The sequence below is a fragment of the Hyla sarda genome, chromosome 1 (assembly GCF_029499605.1).
Source record: "Hyla sarda isolate aHylSar1 chromosome 1, aHylSar1.hap1, whole genome shotgun sequence".
In the NCBI taxonomy this organism is placed as follows: domain Eukaryota; kingdom Metazoa; phylum Chordata; class Amphibia; order Anura; family Hylidae; genus Hyla; species Hyla sarda.
Window position 1 is genome coordinate 258,991,518 of NC_079189.1, and position 17,443 is coordinate 259,008,960.

A 17,443-nucleotide genomic window follows, 5' to 3' on the forward strand; every position below is an offset into this window, starting at 1 on the left:
GTCAGATCGCAGACTGCTTCCCAGCTTAGGGCCCAGTAAGTACCGGCATGGGAGACTGGCTGGGAATCCCGGGTGCAGTTGACATTTTGCTCTGTTGCCGCCTTCCGTTCCGATTCTGAAAAGGATTTATTGATGCTTAAATGCACAGTATAAAAAGCATGAAGCTGTCAATGGCCATCCTAAGCTGAACGCGCCTGCTCTCGTCAGATCGCAGACTGCTACCCAGCTTAGGGCCCAGTAAGTAACGGCATGGGAGACTGGCTGGGAATCCCGAGTGCAGTTGACATTTTGCTCTGTTGCCGCCTTCCGTTCCGATTCCGAAAAGGATTTATTGATGCTTAAATGCACAGTATAAAAATCTTGAAGCTGTCAATGGCCATCCTAAGCTGAACGCGCCAGCTCTTGTCAGATCGCAGACTGCTACCCAGCTTAGGGCCCGATAAGTACTGGCATGGGAGACTGGATGGGAATCCCGGTTGCCGTTGACATTTTGCTCTATTGCTGCCTTCCGTTCCGATTCCGAAAAGAATTTATTGATGCTTAAATCCACAGTATACAAGGTGTGAATCTGTCGACGGCCATCCTAAGCTTAACGCGCCTGCTCTCGTCAGATTGCAGACTGGTACAGATCTTAGGGCCCAGTAAGTACCGGCATGGGACACTGGCTGGGAATCCCGGCTGCCGTTGACATTTTGCTCTGTTGCCGCCTTCCGTTCCGATTCCGAAAATGATTTATTGATGCTTAAATACATAATATACAAAGTGTGAAGCTGTCAACGGGGATCCTAAGCTGAACGCGCCTGCTCTCGTCAGATCGCAGACTGATACCCAGCTTAGGGCCTGGTAAGTACCAGCAAGGGAGACTGGCTGTGAATCCCGGGTGCAGTTGACATTTTAATCTGTTGCCGCCTTCTGCTCCGATTCGGAAAAGGAATTATTGATGCTTAAATCCACAGTATCCACAGTATCCACAGTATCCACAGTATACAGGGTGTGAAGCCGTCTACGGCTATCCTAAGCTGAATGCGCCTGTTCTTGTCAGATTGCAGACTGCTGCCCGGCAAGTACGGGCATGGGAGACTGGCTGGCAATACAAGGTGCTATTGACATTTTGCTCTGTTGCCGCCTTCCTCTCCGATTCCGAAAAGGATTTATTGATGCTTAAATGCACAGTATAAAAAGCATGAAGCTGTCAATGGCCATCCTAAGCTGAACGCGCCTGCTCTCGTCAGATCGCAGACTGGTACAGATCTTAGTGCCCGGTAAGTACCGGCATGGGACACTGGCTGGGAATCCAGGTTGCCGTTGACATTTTGCTCTGTTGCCGCCTTCCGTTCGGATTCCGAAAAGGATTTATTGATGCTTAAATGCACAGTATAAAGGACAAGAAGCTGTCAACGGCCATCCTAAGCTGAACGCGCTTGCTCTCGTCAGATCGCAGACTGCTACCCAGCTTAGGGCCCGGTAAGTACCAGCATGGAAGACTGGCTGGGAATCCCAGGTGTCGTTGACATTTTGCTCTGTTGCCGCCTACCGCTCCGATTCCGAAAAGGATTTATTGATGCTTAAATCCACCATATACAGTATACAGTGTGTGAAGATGTCTAGGGCCATCCTAAGCTGAATGCGCCTGTTCTTGTCAGATCGCAGACTGCTACCCAGCTTCGGGCCTGGTAAGTACCAGCATGGGAGACTGGCTGGGAATCCCGGGTGCAGTTGACATTTTGCTCTGCTTCTGCTCTGATTCCGAAAATTATTTATTGATGCTTAAATCCACAGTATACAAAGTGTGAAGCTGTCAACGGCCATCCTAAGCTGAACGCGCCTGCTCTCGTCAGATCGCAGACTGCTACCCAGCTTAAAGCCTGGTAAGTACCAGCATGGGAGTCTGGCTGGGAATCCCGGGTGCAGTTGACATTTTAATCTGTTGCCGCCTTCCGCTCCGATTCGGAAAAGGATTTATTGATGCTTAAATCCACAGTATACAGGGTGTGAAGCCGTCTACGGCTATCCTAAGCTGAATGCGCCTGTTCTAGTCAGATCGCAGACTGCTGCCCGGCAAGTACGGGCATGGGAGACTGGCTGGCAATCCAAGGTACTATTGACATTTTGCTCTGTTGCCGCCTTCCTCTCAGATTCCGAAAAGGATTTATTGATGCTTAAATGCACAGTATAAAAAGCATGAAGCTGTCAATGGCCATCCTAAGCTGAACGCGCCTGCTCTCTTCAGATCGCAGACTGCTACCCAGCTTAGGGCCCGGTAAGTACTGGCATGGGAGACTGGCTGGAAATCCCTGGTGCCGTTGACATTTTGCTCTATTGCTGCCTTCCGCTCCGATTCCGAAAAGAATTTATTGATACTTAAATCCATAGTATACAAGGTGTGAAGCTGTCGACCGCCATCCTAAGCTGAACGCGCCTGCTCTCGTCAGATCGCAGACTGCTACCCAGCTTAGGGCCCGGTAAGTACCAGCATGGGAGACTGGCTGGGAATCCCAGGTGTCGTTGACATTTTGCTCTGTTGCCGCCTTCCGCTCCGATTCCGAAAAGGATTTATTGATGCTTAAATCCACCATATACAGTATACATTGTGTGAAGATGTCTACGGCCATCCTAAGCTGAATGCGCCTGTTCTCGTCAGATCGCAGACTGCTACCCAGCTTCGGGCCTGGTAAGTACCAGCATGGGAGACTGGCTGGCAATCCCGGGTGCAGTTGACATTTTGCTCTGTTTCTGCTCCGATTCCGAAAATTATTTATTGATGCTTAAATCCACAGTATACAAAGTGTGAAGCTGTCAACGGCCATCCTAAGCTGAACGCGCCTGCTCTCGTCAGATCGCAGACTGGTACAGATCTTAGGGCCCGGTAAGTACCGGCATGGGACACTGGCTGGGAATCCCGGCTGCCGTTGACATTTTGCTCTGTTGCCGCCTTCCGTTCCGTTCCGAAAAGGATTTATTGATGCTTAAATGCACAATATACAAAGTGTGAAGCTGTCAACGGCCATCCTAAGCTGAACGTGCCTGCTCTCGTCAGATCGCAGAATGATACCCAGCTTTGGGCCTTGTAAGTACCAGCATGGGAGACTGGCTGGGAGTCCCGGGTGCAGTTGACATTTTAATCTGTTGACGCCTTCCGCTCCGATTCGGAAAAGGATTTATTGATGCTTAAATCCACAATATAAAGGGCGTGAAGCTGTCAATGGCCATCCTAAGCTGAACGCGCCTGCTCTCGTCAGATCGCAGACTGCTACCCAGCTTAGGGCGCGGAAAGTACTAGCATGGGAGACTGGCTGGGAATCCCAGGTGTTGTTGACATTTTGCTCTGTTGCCGCCTTCCGCTCCGATTCCGAAAATGATTTATTGATGCTTAAATCCACAGTATACAGGGTGTGAAGCCGTCTACGGCTATCCTAAGCTGAATGCGCCTGTTCTCGTCAGATCGCAGACTGCTACCCAGCTTCGGGCCTGGTAAGTACCATCATGGGAGACAGGCTGGGAATCCCGGGTGCAGTCGACATTTTAATCTGTTGCCGCCTTCCGCTCCGATTCAGAAAAGGATTTATTGATGCTTAAATCCACAATTTACAGGGTGTGAAGCTGTCAACGGCCATCGTAAGCCTGAACGTGCCTGCTCTCCTCAGATCGCAGACTGCTGCCCGGCAGATACAGGCATGGGAGACTGGCTGGCAATCCAAGGTGCCATTGACATTTTGCTCTGTTGCCGCCTTCTTCTCCGAATAATAAAAATATTTATTGATGCTTAAATCCACAATATACAAGGCGTAAAGATGTCAACGGCCATCCTAAGCTGAACGTGCCTGCTCTCGTCAGATCGCAGACTGCTGCCCGGCAGTTACCGGCATGGGAGACTGGCTGGCAATCCAAGGTGCCATTGACATTTTGCTCTGTTGCCGCCTTCTTCTCCGAATAATAAAAATATTTATTGATGCTTAAATCCACAATATACAAGGCGTGAAGATGTCTACGGCCATCCTAAGCTGAATGCGCCTGCTCTCATCAGATCGCAGACTGCTACCCAGCTTAGGGCCCAGTAAGTAACGGCATGGGAGACTGGCTGGGAATCCCGGATGCAGTTGACATTTTGCTCTGCTTCTGCTCTGATTCCGAAAATTATTTATTGATGCTTAAATCCACAGTATACAAAGTGTGAAGCTGTCAACGGCCATCCTAAGCTGAACGCGCCTGCTCTCGTCAGATCGCAGACTGCTACCCAGCTTAAAGCCTGGTAAGTACCAGCATGGGAGACTGGCTGGGAATCCCGGGTGCAGTTGACATTTTAATCTGTTGCCGCCTTCCGCTCCGATTCGGAAAAGGATTTATTGATGCTTAAATCCACAGTATACAGGGTGTGAAGCCGTCTACGGCTATCCTAAGCTGAATGCGCCTGTTCTAGTCAGATCGCAGACTGCTGCCCGGCAAGTACGGGCATGGGAGACTGGCTGGCAATCCAAGGTACTATTGACATTTTGCTCTGTTGCCGCCTTCCTCTCAGATTCCGAAAAGGATTTATTGATGCTTAAATGCACAGTATAAAAAGCATGAAGCTGTCAATGGCCATCCTAAGCTGAACGCGCCTGCTCTCTTCAGATCGCAGACTGCTACCCAGCTTAGGGCCCGGTAAGTACTGGCATGGGAGACTGGCTGGAAATCCCTGGTGCCGTTGACATTTTGCTCTATTGCTGCCTTCCGCTCCGATTCCGAAAAGAATTTATTGATACTTAAATCCATAGTATACAAGGTGTGAAGCTGTCGACCGCCATCCTAAGCTGAACGCGCCTGCTCTCGTCAGATCGCAGACTGCTACCCAGCTTAGGGCCCGGTAAGTACCAGCATGGGAGACTGGCTGGGAATCCCAGGTGTCGTTGACATTTTGCTCTGTTGCCGCCTTCCGCTCCGATTCCGAAAAGGATTTATTGATGCTTAAATCCACCATATACAGTATACATTGTGTGAAGATGTCTACGGCCATCCTAAGCTGAATGCGCCTGTTCTCGTCAGATCGCAGACTGCTACCCAGCTTCGGGCCTGGTAAGTACCAGCATGGGAGACTGGCTGGCAATCCCGGGTGCAGTTGACATTTTGCTCTGTTTCTGCTCCGATTCCGAAAATTATTTATTGATGCTTAAATCCACAGTATACAAAGTGTGAAGCTGTCAACGGCCATCCTAAGCTGAACGCGCCTGCTCTCGTCAGATCGCAGACTGGTACAGATCTTAGGGCCCGGTAAGTACCGGCATGGGACACTGGCTGGGAATCCCGGCTGCCGTTGACATTTTGCTCTGTTGCCGCCTTCCGTTCCGTTCCGAAAAGGATTTATTGATGCTTAAATGCACAATATACAAAGTGTGAAGCTGTCAACGGCCATCCTAAGCTGAACGTGCCTGCTCTCGTCAGATCGCAGAATGATACCCAGCTTTGGGCCTTGTAAGTACCAGCATGGGAGACTGGCTGGGAGTCCCGGGTGCAGTTGACATTTTAATCTGTTGAAGCCTTCCGCTCCGATTCGGAAAAGGATTTATTGATGCTTAAATCCACAATATAAAGGGCGTGAAGCTGTCAATGGCCATCCTAAGCTGAACGCGCCTGCTCTCGTCAGATCGCAGACTGCTACCCAGCTTAGGGCGCGGAAAGTACTAGCATGGGAGACTGGCTGGGAATCCCAGGTGTTGTTGACATTTTGCTCTGTTGCCGCCTTCCGCTCCGATTCCGAAAATGATTTATTGATGCTTAAATCCACAGTATACAGGGTGTGAAGCCGTCTACGGCTATCCTAAGCTGAATGCGCCTGTTCTCGTCAGATCGCAGACTGCTACCCAGCTTCGGGCCTGGTAAGTACCAGCATGGGAGACAGGCTGGGAATCCCGGGTGCAGTCGACATTTTAATCTGTTGCCGCCTTCCGCTCCGATTCAGAAAAGGATTTATTGATGCTTAAATCCACAATTTACAGGGTGTGAAGCTGTCAACGGCCATCGTAAGCCTGAACGTGCCTGCTCTCCTCAGATCGCAGACTGCTGCCCGGCAGATACAGGCATGGGAGACTGGCTGGCAATCCAAGGTGCCATTGACATTTTGCTCTGTTGCCGCCTTCTTCTCCGAATAATAAAAATATTTATTGATGCTTAAATCCACAATATACAAGGCGTAAAGATGTCAACGGCCATCCTAAGCTGAACGTGCCTGCTCTCGTCAGATCGCAGACTGCTGCCCGGCAGTTACCGGCATGGGAGACTGGCTGGCAATCCAAGGTGCCATTGACATTTTGCTCTGTTGCCGCCTTCTTCTCCGAATAATAAAAATATTTATTGATGCTTAAATCCACAATATACAAGGCGTGAAGATGTCTACGGCCATCCTAAGCTGAACGCGCCTGCTCTCATCAGATCGCAGACTGCTACCCAGCTTAGGGCCCAGTAAGTAACGGCATGGGAGACTGGCTGGGAATCCCGGATGCAGTTGACATTTTGCTCTGTTGCCGCCTTCCGTTCTGATTCCGAAAAGGATTTATTGATGCTTAAATGCACAGTATAAAAAGCATGAAGCTGTCAAAGGCCATCCTAAGCTGAACGCGCCTGCTCTCGTCAGATCGCAGACTGCTACCCAGCTTAGTGCCCGGTAAGTACTGGCATGGGAGACTGGCTGGGAATCCCGGTTGCCGTTGACATTTTGCTCTATTGCTGCCTTCCGCTCCGATTCCAAAAATAATTTATTGATGCTTAAATCCACAGTATACAAGGTGTGAAGCTGTCGACGGCCATCCTAAGCTTAACGCGCCTGCTCTCGTCAGATCGCAGACTGGTACAGATCTTAGGGCCCGGTAAGTACCGGCATGGGACACTGGCTGGGAATCCCGGCTGCCGTTGACATTTTGCTCTGTTGCCGCCTTCCGTTCCGATTCCGAAAAGGATTTATTGATGTTTAAATGCACAGTATACAAAGTGTGAAGCTGTCAACGGCCATCCTAAGCTGAATTCGCCTGCTCTCGTCAGATCGCAGACTGCTGGCCGGCAAGTACGGGCATGGGAGACTGGCTGGCAATCCAAGGTGCTATTGACATTTTGCTCTGTTGCCGCCTTCCTCTCCGATTAAAAAAAATATTTATTGATGCTTAAATCCACAGTATACAAGGCGTGAAGATGTCAACGGCCATCCTAAGCTGAACACGCCTGCTCTCGTCAGATCGCAGACTGCTACGCAGCTTAGGGCCCAGTAAGTACCGGCATGGGAGACTGGCTGGGAATCCCGGGTGCAGTTGACATTTTGCTCAGTTGCCGCCTTCCGTTCCGATTCCGAAAAGGATTTATTGATGCTTAAATGCACAGTATAAAAAGCATGAAGCTGTCAATGGCCATCCTAAGCTGAACGCGCCTGCTCTCATCAGATCGCAGACTGGTACAGATCTTGGGGCCCGGTAAGTACCGGCATGGGACACTGGCTGGGAATCCTGGCTGCCGTTGACATTTTGCTCTGTTGCCGCCTTCCGTTCCGATTCCGAAAAGGATTTCTTGATGCTTAAATGCACAGTATAAAGGGCGAGAAGCTGTCAACGGCCATCCTAAGCTGAACGCGCCTGCTCTTGTCAGATTGCAGACTGCTACCCAGCTTAGGGCCCGGTAAGTACCAGCATGGGAGACTGACTGGGAATCCCAGGTGTCGTTGACATTTTGCTCTGTTGCCGCCTTCTGCTCCGATTCCGAAAAGGATTTATTGATGCTTAAATCCACAGTATACAGGGTGTGAAGATGTCTACGGCCATCCTAAGCTGAATGTGCCTGTTCTCGTCAGATCGCAGACTGCTACCCAGCTTCGGGCCTGGTAAGTACCAGCATGGGAGTCTGGCTGGGAATCCCGGGTGCAGTTGACATTTTGCTCTGTTTCTGCTCCGATTCCGAAAATTATTTATTGATGCTTAAATCCACAGTATACAAAGTGTGAAGCTGTCAACGGCCATCCTAAGCTGAACGCGCCTGCTCTCGTCAGATCGCAGACTGCTACCCAGCTTAGGGCCTGGTAAGTACCAGCATGGGAGACTGGCTGGAATCCCGGTGCAGTTGACATTTTAATCTGTTGCCGCCTTCCGCTCCGATTCGGAAAAGGATTTATTGATGCTTAAATCCACAATATACAGGGTGTGAAGCTGTCAACGGCCATCCTAAGCTGAACGGGTCTGCTCTCCTCAGATCGCAGACTGCTGCCCGGGAGATACCGGCATGGGAGACTGGCTGGCAATCCAAGGTGCTATTGACATTTTGCTATGTTGCCGCCTTCCTCTCCTATTAATAAAAAATATTTATTGATGCTTAAATCCACAATATACAAGGCGTGAAGATGTCAACGGCCATCCTAAGCTGAACGCGCCTACTCTCGTCAGATCGCAGACTGCTACCCAGCTTAGGGCCCGGTAAGTACTGGCATGGGAGACTGGCTGGGAATCCCGGTTGCCGTTGACATTTTGCTCTATTGCTGCCTTCCGCTCCGATTCCGAAAATAATTTATTGATGCTTAAATCCACAGTATACAAGGTGTGAAGCTGTCGACGGCCATCCAAAGCTTAACGCGCCTGCTCTCGTCAGATCGCAGACTTTTACCCAGCTTAGGGCCTGGTAAGTACCAGCATGGGAGACTGGCTGGGAATCTCAGGTGTTGTTGACATTTTGCTCTGTAGCTCTGTAGACATTTTGCTCCGATTCCGAAAAGGATTTATTGATGCTTAAATCCACAATATACAGGGTGTGAAGCCGTCTACGGCTATCCTAAGCTGAATGCGCCTGTTCTTGTCAGATCGCAGACTGCTGCCCGGCAAGTACGGGCATGGGAGACTGGCTGGGAATCTCAGGTTTTGTTGACATTTTGCTCTGTAGCTCTGTAGACATTCCGCTCCGATTCCAAAAATAATTTATTGATGCTTAAATCCACAGTATACAAGGTGTGAAGCTGTCGACGGCCATCCTAAGCTTAACGCGCCTGCTCTCGTCAGATCGCAGACTGGTACAGATCTTAGGGCCCGGTAAGTACCGGCATGGGACACTGGCTGGGAATCCCGGCTGCCGTTGACATTTTGCTCTGTTGCCGCCTTCCGTTCCGATTCCGAAAAGGATTTATTGATGTTTAAATGCACAGTATACAAAGTGTGAAGCTGTCAACGGCCATCCTAAGCTGAATTCGCCTGCTCTCGTCAGATCGCAGACTGCTGGCCGGCAAGTATGGGCATGGGAGACTGGCTGGCAATCCAAGGTGCTATTGACATTTTGCTCTGTTGCCGCCTTCCGCTCCGATTAAAAAAAATATTTATTGATGCTTAAATCCACAGTATACAAGGCGTGAAGATGTCAACGGCCATCCTACGCTGAACGCGCCTGCTCTCGTCAGATCGCAGACTGCTACGCAGCTTAGGGCCCAGTAAGTACCGGCATGGGAGACTGGCTGGGAATCCCGGGTGCAGTTGCCGCCTTCCGTTCCGATTCCGAAAAGGATTTATTGATGCTTAAATGCACAGTATAAAAAGCATGAAGCTGTCAATGGCCATCCTAAGCTGAACGTGCCTGCTCTCGTCAGATCGCAGACTGGTACAGATCTTGGGGCCCGGTAAGTACCGGCATGGGACACTGGCTGGGAATCCTGGCTGCCGTTGACATTTTGCTCTGTTGCCGCCTTCCGTTCCGATTCCGAAAAGGATTTATTGATGCTTAAATGCACAGTATAAAAAGCATGAAGCTGTCAAAGGCCATCCTAAGCTGAACGCGCCTGCTCTCGTCAGATCGCAGACTGCTACCCAGCTTAGTGCCCGGTAAGTACTGGCATGGGAGACTGGCTGGGAATCCCGGTTGCCGTTGACATTTTGCTCTATTGCTGCCTTCCGCTCCGATTCCAAAAATAATTTATTGATGCTTAAATCCACAGTATACAAGGTGTGAAGCTGTCGACGGCCATCCTAAGCTTAACGCGCCTGCTCTCGTCAGATCGCAGACTGGTACAGATCTTAGGGCCCGGTAAGTACCGGCATGGGACACTGGCTGGGAATCCCGGCTGCCGTTGACATTTTGCTCTGTTGCCGCCTTCCGTTCCGTTCCGAAAAGGATTTATTGATGCTTAAATGCACAATATACAAAGTGTGAAGCTGTCAACGGCCATCCTAAGCTGAACGCGCCTGCTCTCGTCAGATCGCAGAATGATACCCAGCTTTGGGCCTTGTAAGTACCAGCATGGGAGACTGGCTGGGAGTCCCGGGTGCAGTTGACATTTTAATCTGTTGACGCCTTCCGCTCCGATTCGGAAAAGGATTTATTGATGCTTAAATCCACAATATAAAGGGCGTGAAGCTGTCAATGGCCATCCTAAGCTGAACGCGCCTGCTCTCGTCAGATCGCAGACTGCTACCCAGCTTAGGGCGCGGAAAGTACTAGCATGGGAGACTGGCTGAGAATCCCAGGTGTTGTTGACATTTTGCTCTGTTGCCGCCTTCCGCTCCGATTCCGAAAATGATTTATTGATGCTTAAATCCACAGTATACAGGGTGTGAAGCCGTCTACGGCTATCCTAAGCTGAATGCACCTGTTCTCGTCAGATCGCAGACTGCTACCCAGCTTCGGGCCTGGTAAGTACCAGCATGGGAGACAGGCTGGGAATCCCGGGTGCAGTCGACATTTTAATCTGTTGCCGCCTTCCGCTCCGATTCAGAAAAGGATTTATTGATGCTTAAATCCACAATTTACAGGGTGTGAAGCTGTCAACGGCCATCGTAAGCCTGAACGTGCCTGCTCTCCTCAGATCGCAGACTGCTGCCCGGCAGATACAGGCATGGGAGACTGGCTGGCAATCCAAGGTGCCATTGACATTTTGCTCTGTTGCCGCCTTCTTCTACGAATAATAAAAATATTTATTGATGCTTAAATCCACAATATACAAGGCGTAAAGATGTCAACGGCCATCCTAAGCTGAACGTGCCTGCTCTCGTCAGATCGCAGACTGCTGCCCGGCAGTTACCGGCATGGGAGACTGGCTGGCAATCCAAGGTGCCATTGACATTTTGCTCTGTTGCCGCCTTCTTCTCCGAATAATAAAAATATTTATTGATGCTTAAATCCACAATATACAAGGTGTGAAGATGTCTACGGCCATCCTAAGCTGAACGCGCCTGCTCTCATCAGATCGCAGACTGCTACCCAGCTTAGGGCCCAGTAAGTACCGGCATGGGAGACTGGCTGGGAATCCCGGATGCAGTTGACATTTTGCTCTGTTGCCGCCTTCCGTTCTGATTCCGAAAAGGATTTATTGATGCTTAAATGCACAGTATAAAAAGCATGAAGCTGTCAAAGGCCATCCTAAGCTGAACGCGCCTGCTCTCGTCAGATCGCAGACTGCTACCCAGCTTAGTGCCCGGTAAGTACTGGCATGGGAGACTGGCTGGGAATCCCGGTTGCCGTTGACATTTTGCTCTATTGCTGCCTTCCGCTCCGATTCCAAAAATAATTTATTGATGCTTAAATCCACAGTATACAAGGTGTGAAGCTGTCGACGGCCATCCTAAGCTTAACGCGCCTGCTCTCGTCAGATCGCAGACTGGTACAGATCTTAGGGCCCGGTAAGTACCGGCATGGGACACTGGCTGGGAATCCCGGCTGCCGTTGACATTTTGCTCTGTTGCCGCCTTCCGTTCCGATTCCGAAAAGGATTTATTGATGTTTAAATGCACAGTATACAAAGTGTGAAGCTGTCAACGGCCATCCTAAGCTGAATTCGCCTGCTCTCGTCAGATCGCAGACTGCTGGCCGGCAAGTACGGGCATGGGAGACTGGCTGGCAATCCAAGGTGCTATTGACATTTTGCTCTGTTGCCGCCTTCCTCTCCGATTAAAAAAAATATTTATTGATGCTTAAATCCACAGTATACAAGGCGTGAAGATGTCAACGGCCATCCTAAGCTGAACACGCCTGCTCTCGTCAGATCGCAGACTGCTACGCAGCTTAGGGCCCAGTAAGTACCGGCATGGGAGACTGGCTGGGAATCCCGGGTGCAGTTGACATTTTGCTCAGTTGCCGCCTTCCGTTCCGATTCCGAAAAGGATTTATTGATGCTTAAATGCACAGTATAAAAAGCATGAAGCTGTCAATGGCCATCCTAAGCTGAACGCGCCTGCTCTCGTCAGATCGCAGACTGGTACAGATCTTGGGGCCCGGTAAGTACCGGCATGGGACACTGGCTGGGAATCCTGGCTGCCGTTGACATTTTGCTCTGTTGCCGCCTTCCGTTCCGATTCCGAAAAGGATTTCTTGATGCTTAAATGCACAGTATAAAGGGCGAGAAGCTGTCAACGGCCATCCTAAGCTGAACGCGCCTGCTCTCGTCAGATTGCAGACTGCTACCCAGCTTAGGGCCCGGTAAGTACCAGCATGGGAGACTGACTGGGAATCCCAGGTGTCGTTGACATTTTGCTATGTTGCCGCCTTCCTCTCCTATTAATAAAAAATATTTATTGATGCTTAAATCCACAATATACAAGGCGTGAAGATGTCAACGGCCATCCTAAGCTGAACGCGCCTACTCTCGTCAGATCGCAGACTGCTACCCAGCTTAGGGCCCGGTAAGTACTGGCATGGGAGACTGGCTGGGAATCCCGGTTGCCGTTGACATTTTGCTCTATTGCTGCCTTCCGCTCCGATTCCGAAAATAATTTATTGATGCTTAAATCCACAGTATACAAGGTGTGAAGCTGTCGACGGCCATCCTAAGCTTAACGCGCCTGCTCTCGTCAGATCGCAGACTTTTACCCAGCTTAGGGCCTGGTAAGTACCAGCATGGGAGACTGGCTGGGAATCTCAGGTGTTGTTGACATTTTGCTCTGTAGCTCTGTAGACATTTTGCTCCGATTCCGAAAAGGATTTATTGATGCTTAAATCCACAATATACAGGGTGTGAAGCCGTCTACGGCTATCCTAAGCTGAATGCGCCTGTTCTTGTCAGATCGCAGACTGCTGCCCGGCAAGTACGGGCATGGGAGACTGGCTGGGAATCTCAGGTGTTGTTGACATTTTGCTCTGTAGCTCTGTAGACATTCCGCTCCGATTCCAAAAATAATTTATTGATGCTTAAATCCACAGTATACAAGGTGTGAAGCTGTCGACGGCCATCCTAAGCTTAACGCGCCTGCTCTCGTCAGATCGCAGACTGGTACAGATCTTAGGGCCCGGTAAGTACCGGCATGGGACACTGGCTGGGAATCCCGGCTGCCGTTGACATTTTGCTCTGTTGCCGCCTTCCGTTCCGATTCCGAAAAGGATTTATTGATGTTTAAATGCACAGTATACAAAGTGTGAAGCTGTCAACGGCCATCCTAAGCTGAATTCGCCTGCTCTCGTCAGATCGCAGACTGCTGGCCGGCAAGTATGGGCATGGGAGACTGGCTGGCAATCCAAGGTGCTATTGACATTTTGCTCTGTTGCCGCCTTCCGCTCCGATTAAAAAAAATATTTATTGATGCTTAAATCCACAGTATACAAGGCGTGAAGATGTCAACGGCCATCCTAAGCTGAACGCGCCTGCTCTCGTCAGATCGCAGACTGCTACGCAGCTTAGGGCCCAGTAAGTACCGGCATGGGAGACTGGCTGGGAATCCCGGGTGCAGTTGCCGCCTTCCGTTCCGATTCCGAAAAGGATTTATTGATGCTTAAATGCACAGTATAAAAAGCATGAAGCTGTCAATGGCCATCCTAAGCTGAACGTGCCTGCTCTCGTCAGATCGCAGACTGGTACAGATCTTGGGGCCCGGTAAGTACTGGCTGGGAATCCTGGCTGCCGTTGACATTTTGCTCTGTTGCCGCCTTCCGTTCCGATTCCGAAAAGGATTTATTGATGCTTAAATGCACAGTATAAAAAGCATGAAGCTGTCAAAGGCCATCCTAAGCTGAACGCGCCTGCTCTCGTCAGATCGCAGACTGCTACCCAGCTTAGTGCCCGGTAAGTACTGGCATGGGAGACTGGCTGGGAATCCCGGTTGCCGTTGACATTTTGCTCTATTGCTGCCTTCCGCTCCGATTCCAAAAATAATTTATTGATGCTTAAATCCACAGTATACAAGGTGTGAAGCTGTCGACGGCCATCCTAAGCTTAACGCGCCTGCTCTCGTCAGATCGCAGACTGGTACAGATCTTAGGGCCCGGTAAGTACCGGCATGGGACACTGGCTGGGAATCCCGGCTGCCGTTGACATTTTGCTCTGTTGCCGCCTTCCGTTCCGTTCCGTTCCGAAAACGATTTATTGATGCTTAAATGCACAATATACAAAGTGTGAAGCTGTCAACGGCCATCCTAAGCTGAACGCGCCTGCTCTCGTCAGATCGCAGAATGATACCCAGCTTTGGGCCTTGTAAGTACCAGCATGGGAGACTGGCTGGGAGTCCCGGGTGCAGTTGACATTTTAATCTGTTGACGCCTTCCGCTCCGATTCGGAAAAGGATTTATTGATGCTTAAATCCACAATATAAAGGGCGTGAAGCTGTCAATGGCCATCCTAAGCTGAACGCGCCTGCTCTCGTCAGATCGCAGACTGCTACCCAGCTTAGGGCGCGGAAAGTACTAGCATGGGAGACTGGCTGGGAATCCCAGGTGTTGTTGACATTTTGCTCTGTTGCCGCCTTCCGCTCCGATTCCGAAAATGATTTATTGATGCTTAAATCCACAGTATACAGGGTGTGAAGCCGTCTACGGCTATCCTAAGCTGAATGCACCTGTTCTCGTCAGATCGCAGACTGCTACCCAGCTTCGGGCCTGGTAAGTACCAGCATGGGAGACAGGCTGGGAATCCCGGGTGCAGTCGACATTTTAATCTGTTGCCGCCTTCCGCTCCGATTCAGAAAAGGATTTATTGATGCTTAAATCCACAATTTACAGGGTGTGAAGCTGTCAACGGCCATCGTAAGCCTGAACGTGCCTGCTCTCCTCAGATCGCAGACTGCTGCCCGGCAGATACAGGCATGGGAGACTGGCTGGCAATCCAAGGTGCCATTGACATTTTGCTCTGTTGCCGCCTTCTTCTCCGAATAATAAAAATATTTATTGATGCTTAAATCCACAATATACAAGGCGTAAAGATGTCAACGGCCATCCTAAGCTGAACGTGCCTGCTCTCGTCAGATCGCAGACTGCTGCCCGGCAGTTACCGGCATGGGAGACTGGCTGGCAATCCAAGGTGCCATTGACGTTTTGCTCTGTTGCCGCCTTCTTCTCCGAATAATAAAAATATTTATTGATGCTTAAATCCACAATATACAAGGTGTGAAGATGTCTACGGCCATCCTAAGCTGAACGCGCCTGCTCTCGTCAGATCGCAGACTGCTACCCAGCTTAGGGCCCAGTAAGTACCGGCATGGGAGACTGGCTGGGAATCCCGGATGCAGTTGACATTTTGCTCTGTTGCCGCCTTCCGTTCTGATTCCGAAAAGGATTTATTGATGCTTAAATGCACAGTATAAAAAGCATGAAGCTGTCAAAGGCCATCCTAAGCTGAACGCGCCTGCTCTTGTCAGATCGCAGACTGCTACCCAGCTTAGTGCCCGGTAAGTACTGGCATGGGAGACTGGCTGGGAATCCCGGTTGCCGTTGACATTTTGCTCTATTGCTGCCTTCCGCTCCGATTCCAAAAATAATTTATTGATGCTTAAATCCACAGTATACAAGGTGTGAAGCTGTCAACGGCCATCCTAAGCTTAACGCGCCTGCTCTCGTCAGATCGCAGACTGGTACAGATCTTAGGGCCCGGTAAGTACCGGCATGGGACACTGGCTGGGAATCCCGGCTGCCGTTGACATTTTGCTCTGTTGCCGCCTTCTGTTCCGATTCCGAAAAGGATTTATTGATGTTTAAATGCACAGTATACAAAGTGTGAAGCTGTCAACGGCCATCCTAAGCTGAATTCGCCTGCTCTCGTCAGATCGCAGACTGCTGGCCGGCAAGTACGGGCATGGGAGACTGGCTGGCAATCCAAGGTGCTATTGACATTTTGCTCTGTTGCCGCCTTCCTCTCCGATTAAAAAAAATATTTATTGATGCTTAAATCCACAGTATACAAGGCGTGAAGATGTCAACGGCCATCCTAAGCTGAACACGCCTGCTCTCGTCAGATCGCAGACTGCTACGCAGCTTAGGGCCCAGTAAGTACCGGCATGGGAGACTGGCTGGGAATCCCGGGTGCAGTTGACATTTTGCTCAGTTGCCGCCTTCCGTTCCGATTCCGAAAAGGATTTATTGATGCTTAAATGCACAGTATAAAAAGCATGAAGCTGTCAATGGCCATCCTAAGCTGAACGCGCCTGCTCTCGTCAGATCGCAGACTGGTACAGATCTTGGGGCCCGGTAAGTACCGGCATGGGACACTGGCTGGGAATCCTGGCTGCCGTTGACATTTTGCTCTGTTGCCGCCTTCCGTTCCGATTCCGAAAAGGATTTCTTGATGCTTAAATGCACAGTATAAAGGGCGAGAAGCTGTCAACGGCCATCCTAAGCTGAACGCGCCTGCTCTCGTCGGATTGCAGACTGCTACCCAGCTTAGGGCCCGGTAAGTACCAGCATGGGAGACTGACTGGGAATCCCAGGTGTCGTTGACATTTTGCTCTGTTGCCGCCTTCTGCTCCGATTCCGAAAAGGATTTATTGATGCTTAAATCCACAGTATACAGGGTGTGAAGATGTCTACGGCCATCCTAAGCTGAATGTGCCTGTTCTCGTCAGATCGCAGACTGCTACCCAGCTTCAGGCCTGGTAAGTACCAGCATGGGAGTCTGGCTGGGAATCCCGGGTGCAGTTGACATTTTGCTCTGTTTCTGCTCCGATTCCGAAAATTATTTATTGATGCTTAAATCCACAGTATACAAAGTGTGAAGCTGTCAACGGCCATCCTAAGCTGAACGCGCCTGCTCTCGTCAGATCGCAGACTGCTACCCAGCTTAGGGCCTGGTAAGTACCAGCATGGGAGACTGGCTGGAATCCCGGGTGCAGTTGACATTTTAATCTGTTGCCGCCTTCCGCTCCGATTCGGAAAAGGATTTATTGATGCTTAAATCCACAATATACAGGGTGTGAAGCTGTCAACGGCCATCCTAAGCTGAACGGGTCTGCTCTCCTCAGATCGCAGACTGCTGCCTGGGAGATACCGGCATGGGAGACTGGCTGGCAATCCAAGGTGCCATTGACATTTTGCTATGTTGCCGCCTTCCTCTCCTATTAATAAAAATATTTATTGATGCTTAAATCCACAATATACAAGGCGTGAAGATGTCAACGGCCATCCTAAGCTGAACGCGCCTACTCTTGTAAGATCGCAGACTGCTACCCAGCTTAGGGCCCGGTAAGTACTGGCATGGGAGACTGGCTGGGAATCCCGGTTGCCGTTGACATTTTGCTCTATTGCTGCCTTCCGCTCCGATTCCGAA

General features: G+C 50.2%; 1 pseudogene; it reads left to right on the forward strand.

Moving 5' to 3' along the window:
• Positions 1-12,328: 12,328 nt before the first annotated feature.
• On the forward strand, positions 12,329-12,448 carry LOC130352067 (5S ribosomal RNA; annotated as a pseudogene).
• The last annotated feature ends 4,995 nt before the right edge of the window (positions 12,449-17,443 follow it).